Here is a 16,252-nt window from a genome sequence, read left to right as displayed (position 1 = left end):
AGTATCCCAACAATAGTTGAAAATCAAGAGGCAAAAGGGAGGGAGGAACTTAGAATATCATAAGCAGTAGAGGAGAAGTAATGGCAATATTAACGGGACTTAAGGCTGACAAATCCCCTGGAATTGACAACTGGCATCCTAGGGTCTTAAGAAAATGTGGCAAAGATAGTGGATGCATTGGTTGTAATCTTCCAAAATTCCCTAGATTCTGGAAAGGGCCCAGTGGATTAGAAAACCTTAAATGTAACACTTCTGTTCAAGAAATGAGGGAGACAGAAAGCAGGGCAGAGTTTTCCTGTTGGCGTTTGGGGGAGGGCCCGACGTCACTGCATGCCATCACGATATTTCGTTGGGCTGGCGTGCGTTGATCACCGATGCACACCCGCCATTAATTAACCGGCCAATTAAGGTCCTTGGGCCAATTGACTGCAATTTTTCGGTGCCCGTGCAATCTTCGGTTGGCGCATGGGCACCACTATCCTGCTGCCAGGGTTTACAGGTGGCGAAGCAGCTACCTCAAAATGTCTGAGGTGCAGTGCTGAAGGAGGCTCTGTCTCTCAAGGGAGACAGTCAACTATATCTGTCAGATGATTGGGCCTGAGATCTCTGTGAACTGTGTGGGTGGACACCCTATGCCAGTGGCTCTGAAGGTACAGCTGCCCTCAATTTCTGTGCCTCTGGCTCCTTCCAGGGCTCAGTGGGTGATCTTTGTGGTGTCTCCCAATCAGCTGTCCACACTTGTGTCAAGCAGATTACGGGCGCTCTGTTCAGGCATGCATTGACCTTCATCCACTACCGTTGGGGCCAGGCAAGCCAGACAGAGTGAGCCAGAGGCTTCGCGGCCATTGCTGGCTTTCTCCACGTCCAGGGTGCGATAGGCTGCACACATGTGGCCATCAAGGCGCCAGCAGGTGAGCCCAGTACCTTCGACAACAGGAAGGGCTTCCATTCCATGAACACGCAGATAGTGTGTGACCACAGGATGCTGATTCTACAAGTCTGTGCAAGGTACCCAGGCAGCTCCCACGGCGCCTACATCCTCAGACACTCCCAGGTGCCGGGGCTCTTCAGTGCTCCAGCCTGACTTGATGTCTGGCTGCTGGGTGACAAGGGTTATCCCCTCAGAAGGTGGCTCTTGACGCCTCTCCACCATCCAAGAACAGAAGCTGAGCAGTGGTACAATAGGAGTCACGACTCCACCAGGGCTTGGTGGAGAGAACGGTTGGTCTTCTCAAGATGTGCTTCCAATGCCTGGACCGCTCAGGGGGCGCACTCCAGTACCCACCAGATTGTGTCACTGATAGTGGTTGCATGCTGCGCTCTCCACAATCTTGCATTGGAAAGAGGGGGACGCTGTGGACGATGAAGACGTAGACACATTGGCTGTGGCTGCACACGATGAGTCCAGCAGTGAGTCCGAGGATGAGCAGGCACAGGGAAATACTGAGGGGGTACATACTCCCTGACGGACCCAGGCGTACTCCAAGGAGGCAGGGACACCCAGAAGGCTTTAATCCAACGAACCCTTAGCTAGCGCACCACAGATGGACCTCCAGGACAAGCCTGGGCTGTGGACTCCATATTTGAGACCTAAGTGCAAAATCTGCCCAGTTAGGAACATTAACCAAGGTCCTTGTTAATAAAGCTGAATGTGGCACAAAACACTCATTACATTACTGGAAACCATCTACCTGCAGAACGAAAGAGGCACCCTCAGCTATGGTGATATGTCTGAATTTAATATTGCAACCAAAGAAACTTAATGAATTAAAATGAAAAAGGTGTTTAAAATCACACCAACTCATAAAGACCTCATTGTCGGCCAACACAGAAGCACCAGTGATAAACCCATGGTGTGCCTAAGGTGCCTTATGTTTCCATTTTCAGGTGCTATGTCTTGGTGCTGACCCCTCACTGGGAGTGGCATCTAAGACAGCCTGCTGACTCTGCAGTCCTGTTGGCCTCAATGACCCTGGCGATTGTCCTCTGGCCCGTGGAGCCTGTGTTGGCCCCACCTGGGAGGGAGCTGCCAGTTCCATAGCTAGCATCTTCCCAGTCTTTGCAGCCTCACTGGAAGCAATGGTCACTGGCAGAGGGGCGGAGGAGCTGCTGTCGTCATCTAGAGTGCCCTGAGAGGAGCCTGCAAAGACGACAGGCAGATGCTGCACCAACGTGAGGTCACTTTGGACCTCCCTGCTCACTGTGGATGGATAGGCACCGAGCTGGGAAACTTGGTGTCCAGACCATCTCCCACATTGGCACTGACCAGTTGAGGTCAATGCCGATGTGAGGGCTTGCTGGTCTGAGCACATCCCCAGGAAGCCCTGATGGGTCTACTGGAGGAGCCTCTCCATGAGGGTCACCACTCTTTCCACAGAGGACGCATGGCGCTCGGACATGTGGCTCATTGCTTCGGTGATAGTCCGCGTAGACTTCTCCACCATGGACACCAAGCCAAGCATAGCCTCATGTATCTCCCCCATGTGCTCCTGCACACCCAGCCGCATTTCCTGTGCTTGCTGCGTTGCAGATGATTCCAGAGGCAAATCATCAGGCACCGACTGAACATGTGCCTTGTCCCCTGCAGTCCTCCAACTGCTGGCGCCACGAGCACTCTCTGTCTCTGCCAGCTCCTCCAGTGAGTGTGAAGTGCCCTCACCGCTGTGCCCCAAGTTGGCACTGTGCCAATGTTCTAATTACAACTGAGGTACTATTATCTGCGCTGGTGCCTGCCTGGCAGAGATGGTGTGACGCTGGTGAGACTTCAGGGCCCTCAGGTGTGAGAGGGGGCCTCTGCTGCTCCCTCCCCCAGCCCTGCTCTGCTGATGCTGGAAGGAAGATCAAGGACATTGGAACAGTTAACGTGGAGACAATGTCAATGTGCATCCCTATCCCCAGGATCATTATGTGCACATCCTTCCACAAGCAATGGTCAAGCCATGTTGCAAACTTCAATCACTGAACATTCAGCTATGCCATGGCTGTTGGGAGAACAATGGTGAACTCGCTGCTGGGAAAACATACCTGCCCGTGGCACCCTAGCCTCACCAACACTAGTGGATCTGGGCGCATGGCACCTCTCCAAATCTAGGGGCTCCTGCTCAAAGCAGCTGAGAATCGCAACTGCGCCGGCCTGCCCCCAGTTCTCACCTGCCCGCCTGCATTACGTGCATTCTTCTCCTGAAAAGGAGAGAAGACCATTGGTTAGTGCTAATTGTACCTGGACTCTCTCTCTGGGTGGCCCAACCAGAGTGGGACATTGCAGGGCTCCAGTGTCTTCTCACCCCCCTGCTGCCGAACACTCACACAAAGATGCCTGGCCTGCTCCCCCCACCCCGCCGCTGGCCAAATGCTGCCTACATCACATTAGGCACTACATGATCTAACCTTCCATAGCAAAGAGGCGCATGCAGGTGGAGTGTAGAGGACAGCAGATCGATTGGTGCCATGCCACCTTGAAGCTCCCCTCCCAGCATGTCATCACCCTGACTTTGACATGTCTTGGAGTTCCAGCACTGCGCCTAGGTGCTGTTCCTCCACGTTGCCCCCAAAACAGTATTGTCAGTCTCAGTGTACCACATGCTGCGGGGTCAGAACCCATCTCTGCACCACCCTTTCAGGGTGACCACAGCAAGGGCAATATCTGCTGGTCCACCCAGGGAAGGACATATATCGTAAATGATTCAATGCAGTCACTACACTCGGGCTTGGGGGTGGGACGACCAGAGGAGAAAGCCTACCTGCTGGGTTAAGTGACCAATGCCAACATGGTACTCAACCTTCCTGAGCACAACAGGTCGTTGAAGCACTTGCGACACTGGATCCGGTTGCACGGCACCACATTGCGGGAGCTCACCACCCCAGTCACCTTCTCCCAGGCATGTTTGGTCATGTAGGGGGGGCCTCCTCCTCTTATCCTGGGGTACCAGGACCGCCCGCCATGCTGCCACCTCCTTGAGGAGGGCAGCAAGGCAATCATCGGAAAAATGAGGGGCACAGTACCCCCCTGCCCCACCCTCCTGCCTGGCTTGCTCACCAACAGCGCTCTGGGGAGCCCTTGCACTGGCCATGATTCACAGCTTTTGAAAGGCTGCAGTAACTTTTTAAAACAGGCCACCGGGTCGCCATTGGATCCAGCTGCCATTGCAGTCCCAGCATCACCCGCCCACTCCCGGCGTCCTTGGGAGCTGCAATTCATGCTGGGCGGGCCTTAATCGGCCCACCTGCGTAAAATGGCGGCGCGGACTCGATCGCCGGTGGTGATCGGGTCTGTGCTGGCTCCTGTTCCGCACCCCCCCACCAGCCTGAAAATTCTGCCCCAGGAAACTATAGGCCAGTTAGCCTAATGTCTGTCATTGGGAACACGCTAGAATCCATTATTAAAGAGGTAGTAGCAGGACGTTTAGAAAATTATACTATCAGGCAGAGTCGACATGGTTTTGTGACAGGTAAATTTGATTGGCAAATCTATTAAAGTTCTTTGAGGATGTAACTAGCAGGATGGACAAAGGGGATCCAGTAAATATTGTGTGTTTGGATTTCCAAAAGGCATTTGATAAGGTGCCACATAAAAGTTACTACACAAGATAACAGCAAATGGTGTTGGGGGTGATATATTAGCTTGGATAGGGAACTGGCTAACAGGAAACAGAGAGTTGGGATAAATGGATCATTTTCAGGTTGGCAAACTGTAACTAGTGGAGTGCCACAGGGTTCAATGATGGGCCACTGGTTTACAATCTATGTTAAGTAATGACTTGGATGAGGGGACTGACTGTCTTGTAGCCAAATTTGCTGATGATGTGACGGCAGGTCACAAAGCAAGCTATGAGGAGGATACAAAGAGTGCAAAGGAGTGAGTGGGCAAAAATTTGGCAGATGGAATATAATGTGGGAATAGAAAAGTACTATTTAAATGGAGAAAGACTGGGGAATGTTGCAGTCTAGAGGAGCCTGTGTATTCTTGTACATGAATCCCAAAAGGTAGCATGCAGGTACAGCAGGTAATGTTGGTCTTTATTGCAAGGGGGTTGGTCACAAAAGTAGGGAAGTCTTGCTACCGCTGTACAAGGCATCAGGGAGACCACACCTGTGGCGGAATTTTCCGTGCCTGCTGGCAGGTGGCATGCTTGGACAATATGGCGCAATCGGTTTCACGACGGCGGGAATGCAAGTTGTGATCGTCTGCTCAGCCCGCCAACGGGAGGCCACAGTTCCCATCAATGGTCGTCGGGAAGTTCTTTGTAACAGCATATCATTAAAAGGCCATCCTGTCAGGCTCTTGGATCCCCACTGGATCGTTCGTATATGTTGGCAGGAAAGCACGTAGACGTGTTTCACAACAGCACACAGGCAACGTGCACTTGGTGGCCTTCACTTTGGAGGAGCTGGAGATGAGTGAACAGCATTGTTCTACAGGGCTCGCCAGGGTCGCCTGTTGCTTTGTAGGCTTCAGGGGCACTGGGGGGGCTGGGGTGAAGTGCTGCCCTGCAGTGGAGGCTACTGTTGTTGGGCAGGGCGGGGGGGGGGCCGGGGTGGAGGTGTCAGGGGTCAACTGCTGCCAGCCTCGGAGGTGACTGTTGTCAGTGGTGGGGGCAACTGCTGCCCTGGCATTGGATCCTGCATACAATATATCAAGGTGGGGGGCAGGGTAGGCAAGGGAAGTGGCCTCGCATTAGGAACTGACCATTCCTCAGCAACTGAGACAGTTCTGACACAATCAGAGTGGTTTGATTGGAGTCGGGGTCCTAGGCTGCCCGCCCACACAAACAATGCGGGAGACACCAGGTGCTCCAGAGCTTACGCGCCCCCCCACTCCCCGACGCAGACTGCGAGTCCATGACCACTTTACTGGACTATGGAGCAGCTGGACTGCACACGTTATACAATCTCCTCGCCAACGCTGGCCATGTAGCAGTCACTGCTGGAGGCGCTCACAGCCCCTTGCAACCTCAGCAGCCCGGTTAGGAGCATCTTCCCATGTCGCAGGCTGACAGGGCAGCCATGCAGCGCACTCCTCTGTGGCCATCCGAGGGATGGCCAGCACACTCTGGGAAGCGTTAAGGTGCCGAAACCCAGGGCTAGGAAAGGTGCTAAATACATCCATGTTAACCACGTCTCTCTCTTTCATGCCGCAGGAGGACCACATCAGGAGCATGGAGCCTGGTGGCCTAGTTGTATGCCTGATGGCCTACAGAGAGGGGAGAAGATGGAGGGGAGAGCAACTGAGGCTCCTGGCCGCGCAAAGGCAGGAGCAGCAACCTCAGGAAGAAGGGGATGCTGGGGCTCTCACACACGCCTCCCAGGAGCAACAGTGAGCCGTGGCTGGTCAGCACCTAGCAACACTCAGGATCTATAGGGGCCGTCTGTCATTCCTGCCGATGACTGAGAACCAGTATCGCCGATGATTGTGCATGTCTAGGGAGCTGGTCACTCAGATTTGCCACTTACTGCAGGACTTTGCACCAAGGGGACATGGAGGCGATCCACTGCCAGTGGCTGTGAAAGTGACAATGGCGCTCAATTTTTATGCCAGTGGCTCCTTTCAGGGTTCCTCAGGTGACCTCTTTGGGGTATCACAAGCCGCCACACACAAATGCATCCATGAGATCGCATATTCTCGAGGGCATACAACATTGTGCATTTCGCCTGCGACTGTGACAGTCAGGATGTAAGGGCCACTGGATTCTCCCAGATCTCGGCATTCCTACAGGTGCAGGGTGTGATTGACTGCACCCAATATGGCGCTCAGGTCTCTGTCACTACACTCGGCAGACTACACCAACCGCAAGGGATTCCACTCACTGAATATGCAGCTGGTATGCGACTACCAGAAATGTATCCCGCAAGTGTGCATGGTTTCCAGGGAGTGTGCATGATGCCTACATCTTCAGTTGGTCACAGATCCCTGGAGTCTTCCAGGGTCCGCAGAAGCTGCAGGGATGGGTCCTCAGGGAGGAGGGCTACCTGCAGAGGCCGTAGCTGATGACACTCGTGCTACGACCTCAGACTGCAGCAGAGCGATGGTATAATGAGGCTCATGTTGCAGCTTGCAACTTGGTGGAGCAGACCATTAGGATGCTGAAGATGAGGTTCTGGTGCGTGGACCAGTCTGGTGGAGCCCTGCAATACAGTCCGCAGAGGGTGTCACGCATCATTGTCTTTTGCTGTGCCCTTTACAACCCGGCACTGCAAAGGAGAGATGACATAGCTAAGGAGGAGATGGAGGAGCTGCAAGTCTCCTCCAATGTGGAGGACACTGACGGAGATGAGGGTCAGGAGGTGCTTGGAGGCGATGATGACTGGATGAGGCCCTTGCACTGGCTAGACGAGGCAGGCACACTCGGGAGGCCCTCATAGCTGCTAGATTTGTGGAGAATGATGACAACATGCAGTGAGGTAACCCCATAGATCCTCACATCACATATGTGAACATTTGACTCCAGTCTGGCTTATAGCAGCGCGAATACCCTCTGTGAGAATGCTCCTGTCATGGAGAGGCAGTGGAGGCCCTAATAGACGCTCAATTGCAGGAAGATGATGATGACATGCAGTGAGGACACTCCATAAATCTTCATATAGTCTCTAAGAATGTCTGACTCCTGACATGCTCTCTGTGATCAGAGTCATATCATAGAGACGCAGCCATGAAACTTTAGAAGTTCGGATGCTTTGTCCGCCTTCAGCGCCCAAGCTCTTCAGGAGCTGGAGCAAAGCATCAGTGGTCACAGATGCTGAAGAGATGGGGGATAGCCCCTTCTTATAGGTGCTGAGAGCACATTGAAAGAATGAGAGAACTCTGTGGCGCCTGGCCACTACATTCTGGCAGCAATGACAAGAACCACCAAGGTGCAGGCATCATAATGTTTCCAGGGGATGTGAGGCCAGACCATCATTTTGGTCTGAAGGCTGCACAGAGCACAGGGAAGGGGCCCTGGACTGAGACACCTGCCTTTATCTTGTGCAGAAAAGTTTCACATCTGAGTGACAAGAACACTGCTCATCAGAACAAATAGCCATAGGCAGGGAGACATTCTTGGATGTTTATTGACAATAGTAAACAGTATATACAGGTGATTATCACCCGTGGCCAGGCTGCGCAACTAATTCTCCTTAACTTTCCTAAGCCTGTTGCTACATCTTGTTGCTCCCTGGACATCCACAGAGGCGGGGGCAGCCTGCTGACTGTGGCAGTCTGATGACTTTGGTGGACGTCCTCTGGAGGGCGGAGACTTGGAAGGCCCCGGCCTACTTTCAGAGTTATGCTGTGTGGCAGTGGCACTGTCCTTGGCCTGTGGAGCTGGAGCTGCTGAGGTCACATGAAGAGGGGAGTCAGATGGGCTGGACACTCTCGGAGTCACTGGGATGGATGGGCCCGGAGTGTGCACCTGCTGATCCTCCTCCCTATGGGTGCCCAGGGGCCCCAGGCTGATTCCTTGAGGAACAGGGGTAGCTGCAGAGAGATCGAGCTACCTGGCACCCCTCTCGCATACACACTGTTGGAGGCCAATTACGGTATCAGTGATGGAGTTGAGCCCGTGCAACAGTGCAGGAGCAAAGTCCTGGACCAAGGTCTCCATGGTGGCTGCCACCCTATCAGCATCAGTGTGTTGGCATGCTGGCGCTATCACCTCAGAATGAAGGCAGATGGACTCCTCCATTGTGCCTTGCAATCTGAGGAGTGCAGCGGACATCCCATCCTGATGTTCCCAAGCCTGCCTTCGCAGCTCCAGCAACTGTGACATGACTGAGTCCAGAGGCTCATCATCTGCCTCAGGCTCAACAATGTTCTGGACTCCAATAGTCCTCTGAGTGCCAGAAAACTGGCAAGTCCCTGCCGCCGCCTGCTGTGGATCAGACAGTGCAATGTGCTCAACAGATTGTGATCCTGGGGCTACTCTAAAGCTAGGTCCCACCAAGGTGTGTGTCTCTGCGCTGGTGAAGAGTGTGGGTGATCACTGTGACGGGACTTCAGAGAGGATGACTCCAGTTTCCTCTCCAGAGGTTTCTTCGGGGCTTGATTGGAGGCCCTGGGTCATGGACTCTGTCGGCGGTTTAGCAGATGTGCCTGTGAAAGCAAGGAGAGATAATTAGTGCATGGCAGTGGCCTGTGAAACAGAACACATCACTCATGGCATGGTTGTCTGATGGATGTTGCACTGCTGGATCCTCACTTGGTAGAGCAGCGCCGACCTCATCATCAGCACAGGACTGATCCAGGTTGTGGACGGCCAGTTGCATGGCTCTGTTTTCAAAGTCTGTGAGGACCTTGATTTCGGGCATTCCGCTATGGTCTGTCACCTCTCTCTCTCTCTCTTGTTGTGTGTCAGCTTATCCTGCATGGATAGAGATGGAGAAAGAGTAAGCAAGATGCCTGCCCAGCCAGATGATAAGTATGCCTGGCCTGTGGTGGGTGGTGAATGGTCCTATGGACGGGATGAGGACAATGATGGTGTGTGTGAGAGAATGAATGGTGATGTCCCTTGAACTGGCAGTGAGTGAGAGCCCTGTGGGTGTGTGATGGGTTTGTGAGTGTTTGAGCTGAGAGTGATAAGAAGAGTGACTTACTCTGGCAGAATGGAGGAGATCATTCATTCTCTTGCGGCACTGGGTGGCTGTCCTCTTCTGAATGGCATTGGTGTTGACCACTGCTGCCACCGCCTTCCAAGCTGGATTGGTCACGTTGCTGCCCATCTTGCAACCAGGATGGTGGTACAGGACATCCTGGTGGGTCTCCGCGGCATCCAGCAGTCGCTCGAGGGACCAATCATTGAAGCGGGGGGCTGTGGTCTTTTTGCCTTTCAGGGCCATGTCTTCTGTGCAGCAGTGGTGAGCTGGAAGCAACGAGAGCTGTGATTGCAGCTGGACTTTAAACATGGCACCTAGCGTGATGTGGTGGCAGGGTGATAGCGGGTGGGTGAATGAGAGCCTGCCCACCATGGAAACGGTGTGTTTCCTGGGAATGCATAAATAATGAGGTGGGTTTGGGACGACACAGCATGAAATCCTGACATCACGGCTGGCGGGTAAAACGTCATTTTACCCGCCCGCTACATTTACATTTAGTGTAAATCTGGGAAAATTCCACCCCTCGAGTATTGTGTACAATTTTGGGCACCTTATTTAAGGAGGGACACATTTACATTGGAAGCAGTTCAAAGAAGTTCTGATGAAGCGTCATACAGACTCGAAATGTTGGCTGTATTCCTCTCCGCAGATACTGTCAGACCTGCTGAGTTTTTCCAGGCATTTTTGTTTTTGTTTCAAAGAAGGTTCACTAGGCTGACTCCTGGGATAAAGGGTCTGTCTTTTGAGGAAAGATTGAGCTGGTGAGCCTATACTCATTGGTGTTTAGAAGAATAAGAGGCAATCTTATTTAAACACAATATTCTGAGAGGGCTTGACAGGGTAGATGCTGATGCTTTCCCTCACGGGGGGATGTAGAATTAAGGGGCACAGTATCCAGGTTCGAGGAACCATGGTCCTGCTGCTCACTTCCTCAACTTTTCTATTCACATCTGCTTGGTTGGAGAGACAGGTCTTTTTCTCCTGTTCATGAGAAACAGCACATCACTTCAGTCCGTCATATTGTACAGGGAACAGTCAGAGACCTGGGGGGATAGGTTTCCTATGTCACCTTTTTCCTGTGGTTGCTGAAGCCTCAGGAAGCAATGTACAATTCAGTCACTCTGACCCTTGCCAGGATCCCTTTTAGTAGAAATATTTGCTTTGACAGAGTGTCATCATGCCTGCCCTCTTTGATTGGCTGGGAAATCCAGAAGTGAGAAGCTAATGCTGAGTTAGAGAGCTATGGCAAAGCCTACCTCACTGATAAATGGGTTCTCGATTAATTGCAGCAACCCCCCTCCCCAACCACCCTCACTGCCAACAGATCACTTATATTAAAATTCTGCCTTTTGTCTTTTGGGTTGAATTGTAACTGAAAGAAATGGGAATGGGTATAGCAGTTTATATTATTTTAAATACAAAACTGGCATTCCCATTAGCTGACCATATAAGGGCTGGGGGACACAGATTTAAGGTTTTGGGCAAAAGTTAAAGGGGGAATGTGAGAAAGAACTCTCTTACACAATAAGTGTTAATAATCTGGAATTCACTGTCAACAAGAGTAGTGGAAGTGGAGACATTGATCGCAAAAGGAAATTGACGGACACTTGAGGAAAATAAACTTGCAGGGTCATAGGGATAGAGCGGGGAAATGGGACTAACTGGATTGCTCCACAGACAATCTCAATAGGCCAAATGGCTTCTTTCTGTACTGTTATGACTCACCTAAATAAACTTTTTGAGGCTTGATGAAATATAATTATTTTCTGTCCCTCTCTCTAATGTGTCATCTTTAAGCATTTACAACAACAGTATGAAGCTTATTTTATTTGCTGAGCTGGATCTGACATCCTGGTATATGAAAAGGGTCACATTCAGCAAAAGGCATTTAGACACACTGGGTTAGAAAATGTTAGCATTTCTCCTGTTTCTAGGGCATAAAATGGGTGGAGTTTCTTTTTTAGCTTGTTCATTCAGCATGAGTGTAACAAAACCAGTATTCATTGCCTATCCCTAATTGCCTTTGGTGGTGATGAGTTGCCTTCAGAACCACTGTAGTCTGTGTGATGTAGGTACACATACAGTGCTGTTAGGGAGGATGTTCCAGGATTTTAACCCAGCAACAATGAAGGAACATCAATATATTTCCAAGTCTGAATGGTGTGTGACTTGGATCCAATTTTTGGGCACCAGTTTTTGCATCTAATCTGCATTGGCAGCAGATGCTGCTAGGCATCTTTGGTAACTTCCTGAAATCAGCATTGGATAAATATGCAAGGTGGGTCAATGAAGGTTAATGAAAAATGGGCTGATGAGTGAACACAACTTAATTTTGGGCAAGGCACAGGCAACAGAGTTTTGAGCAAAGCGGACTTTATGGCGAATGGAGAGTCTAAGTAAGGAGAATGAGAGATCAATATAGAGGGCAACAGAAACATTTAGCTTGAAAATAGCAAAAGGTTCTGAAGGTCTCTGTCCACTCAGTAGCTATATCTGAGGCTAAAACAGATTGTTTGCAAACTTGGCACCCCATTTGGTCCTGAGCTCAGCTTCCAGCACAATATCTTCCCTATCACCAAGATCACATATATCCGCCTCAATAATATCATCCATCTCTTTCCTGCCTCAGCTTATGTGCTGCTACTACCCTCATCCATCTCTTGTTGCCTTCAGAATTGATGATTCCAATGCTCTCCTTGCCGACATCTATTTTCCACCCTCCATAAATGTGCGCTCATCTAAAACCCTGCTGTCTGTATCTTAAACAACATCAATTCCCCCTCACACATCATCCCAGTGCTCACTGACCTACATTGGATCTTGGTTCACCACCTTCTATGTTTTAAACAAAAACAAAAATTGCTTGAAAAAGTCAGCAGGTCTGACAGCATTTGTGGAGAGGAGGACAGAGTTAACGTTTCGAGTCCGTATGACTCTTCATCAGAACTAAAGAGGAATAGAAATGTGGTGAAATATAAGCTGTTTAAGGGGGATGGGGCAGGTGGAGCTGGATAAAGGGCCAGTGAGAGGTGGAGACAAAGGAGAGATTGCCAAAGATGTCATAAATAAAAAGATAAAGGGTTGTTGACGATAATGATATTAGCTAAAGGATGTGCTGTTGGTGACATTAAGGGTAGAAAGCAGAATTAGCAAGTAGGAGATGGCCCTTATGGGGGTGGGATGGGGGGAAGGGATCGAAATAGGCTAAAAGGCTATGTCTTCCTTTTTTATATCCTCTCTCTATTGTGCCTTAATACTGGGATTTATATTTGTTATCACATCACTTACCACTTCCTTTCAAACCGTTTCCAGACTGGCCAAGGCCTTTGTGCATCCACCCAACATTGCCAAGACCATTTAAGCTGCAGCTGTGGTGCCGTTCAAACAATTACTCATATTGTCCAGGAGTATCCGCTGACTAAACTTAAGGCAGGATTAAAGAACTCCAGCTAGCCACTGAGCAAGGCTATTGCTCAGCTCTGTGACTATGCACATGCTAAATAAGTAAATACCTCCCACTCTGCTGATATTGTCTCTTCAAAACAATTTAAATCCTTTCAGACAAGTATCTCATTGATTGGAATTATTCCATCACCTTGTCTCTGTGATGCAGATAATATCGAATATTTAACCAGCTGGATATAGGTTGGATACAGCCCAGATAAGTATCCTGGTATTATGAAACTCTTTCAATGTTTTTCAGGATTTTTTCAAGTTGTTCAAATGGAATATCTTTTATAGATTATTTTCAGCTGCTTGAAACACATATATCTGTAAAAATATATGTAAAGTTTAAAGAAACAGTAGTCTGTAATTGTCATTGATAATCTGACTTGTAGTTTTAGTGCTAAAAATATTCTAATTTAAAAAGGCAAGTAATATCAAATCGTGCATTTTTTTGTTTACATTCTAGTCAACATCTTTTTCCTGCTCTCGTCACTCAACCTAAGCGCCATGTGGCATCTCATTCTCCATAATTTCCTCTAGAGACCTATCCTCTTTGATTTCTTTAACTTTGTCCCTTCCCTCTGCATAAATTCTACTTATGCTTATGACACTTCCTCAATCTTGTCATCTCAAGAGGCTTTACTAAGATGCTTTGTGATTACACTTCATGCATCCATGAAGCATATCAGTCATTTGTCTTCTTACAGAGCACGATACAAATTAATTTGTGAAATCTACCATTTTGTTTTCCACTACTGTACAGTCTGCCATCGACAGCAAACATTTGTAGCATCTGAAGAACACAGATAACTGCTACAATGCAGTATTATTCAGTGTCAGCTTGGCTAAATTGATAGTCCTCTTGCCTCTGTGTGAGGTTATGGGTTCAAGCCCCATTTTACATATTTCAGCCAATAACTGTGAGACTGTGAGAACTCCAAAGACTTCACACGAATGGCCAAGGTCAGTGAATGCATCTTCAAATGTCATATCCTACCAAGTGCAACATTACCTTCAGCCACCTCTTAGTAGGCTACACTCACATCACTTACATACCAACAATCTCTACCAATCAGGACTTATACCAAACATTCATATGCTTCACCTCACCCTCACAAACCTAGCGCTGCTGCAAGCCTCACACCTACATCTCACAGCTTACACCTACTACCAGCTACTCAACCATAACAGCCACATCATCTACAAAGATTGCACAATACTCGTGAACCCATTTCCCTCTCTATTGCAGGGCAAGGTAGCACACAACTGGAGGCAACAGGAGGTAACTGGAGGGAGACAAGCATGCCTTCATAACCTAACCCCCATGAAGGAAATGGTATTGGCTAATATTGGGAAGGCCATTGCTGAGGCCGTAGCCAGTGGTGGTTTAGAAACCACTTAAGATGACAATATCCTCATGCCTAATCCTGCTCACATCTCACTTCCCTCATCACTCCATCATTCCACAGTCTCTTCTGATGTACAAGCTGCTGATGGTGTAAGCATGCACTTCTTAATTTTACTCCCTCCCCTTTCCCAGCAAAATCAGGAGGTTCAATGTGTGCTAGCACAGGAAATCATTTGAGTTGTGTTGGATTCAATGTCCTAGTGGGCAAAAATCTTGCAGATGGAGTATAATGTGGGAAAATTTTGAAGTTGTTTACTTTGGCAGCAAGGATAAAAAGACAAAGTATGACTTAAATGGAGAACGGCTGCAGAATTCAAGCTGCAGAGGGATCTAGGTGTTCTAGTACGTGAGTCACAAAAGGTTAGTATGCAGCAAGTAATTAAGAAGGCTAATGGAATGCTATCCTTTATTACAAGATGAATTGAACATAAAAGTAAGGATATTATGCTTCAGTTACACAGGGCATTGGTGAGTCTGCACCTCGAATACTGTGTGCAGTTTTGGTCTCCTTATTTAAGGAAGGATGTTAATGTGTTGGAGGTCGTTCAGAGGAGGTTGACTAGATTGATACCTGGAATGAGCATGTTGTCTTATGAGGAAAGGTTAGACAGACTGGGCTTGTTTCCACTGGAGTTTAGAAGAGTGAGGGGTGACTTGATTGAAGTATATAAGATCCTGAAAGGTATTGACAAGGTAGACATAGAAAGGATGTTTCCTCTTGTGGGTGAGTCCAGAACTAGGGGGCACTGTTTTAAAATTAGGGGTTTTCCTTTTAGGACAGAAGTGAAGAGAATTTTTTTCTCTTGGGGGTTGTGCAACTTTGGAACTGTCTGCCTCAGAAGGCGGTGGAGGCAGGGTCATTGAATATTTTTAAGGCGGAGGTAGATAGATTCTTGTTAGGCAAGGGAATCAAAGGTTATTGGGGGTAGATGGGAATGTTGGAATTCAAAACACAAAGGGATCAGCCATGAACTTAATGAATGGCGGAACAGGCTCAAGGGGCCGAATGGCCTACTTGTGCTCCTGTTTGGCATGTTCATATCCTCATGACTTTTCAGAGATGCATACGCACCATGTTTGTGTGGTGGCTCCTGAGCCAGGATGAGCAGCTGTACTCTGCTGTTGGTTAGACCAGGGCAAGTGAAGCAGTGCATAATGCATTGGCTCTGCTGCTCCAGATGTTACTCCCCAGTTTCTATATGAGATTCACTCTCATCTTGCCCTTCGTTCTGGTGGTCTGGAGGTGTTGCTGGCAGGTCAATAACTAGTCAAAAGTGATACCAAGGGCAGAATTTTCTGGTGTGGGGGATGGGGGGGGGGGAAGAGTGGGTGCGGGCGGGCACCGCCAATTAAGGCCCACCCAGTATATTTGCTGACTCCCGTGAATAGCGGGAGTGTACGGGCGGCAGCGGGCATGCACAGACCGCTGGGTCCAATGGCGACCCGGCAGCCTGCTTAAAAGAATGCCTAGCAGCTTCCTGTAGGCTGCTGACAATGGCCAGTTTGAGTGTGCACCACAGGGGGTCCGCTGAACAGGCCAGGCTGGAGGGAAGGGTAGAGGAGCAGGTCGGGTTGCAGGGTCTGCCACAGGAGCAGGGCAGGCTGCAGGGTAGGTCAGCAGGGGGACAATGTGCCTCTCGTCTTTCAGATGAATGCCTTGCTGCCCTCCTCGGGGAGGTGGCAGCACAGCGGGAGGTGTTGGTCCCCCAGGATGGGAAGAGGGGGGCCCACCCACATGACCAAACATGCCTAGGAGGAGGTGACGGAGGTGGTGAGCTCCCGTGATGTGGTGCGGCACACCTAGATCCAGTGCCATGAGCGCTTCAACAA

This window comes from Carcharodon carcharias, chromosome 2, assembly GCF_017639515.1.
Source record: "Carcharodon carcharias isolate sCarCar2 chromosome 2, sCarCar2.pri, whole genome shotgun sequence".
In the NCBI taxonomy this organism is placed as follows: Eukaryota; Metazoa; Chordata; class Chondrichthyes; order Lamniformes; family Lamnidae; genus Carcharodon; species Carcharodon carcharias.
This window is presented reverse-complemented; position numbering follows the sequence as displayed.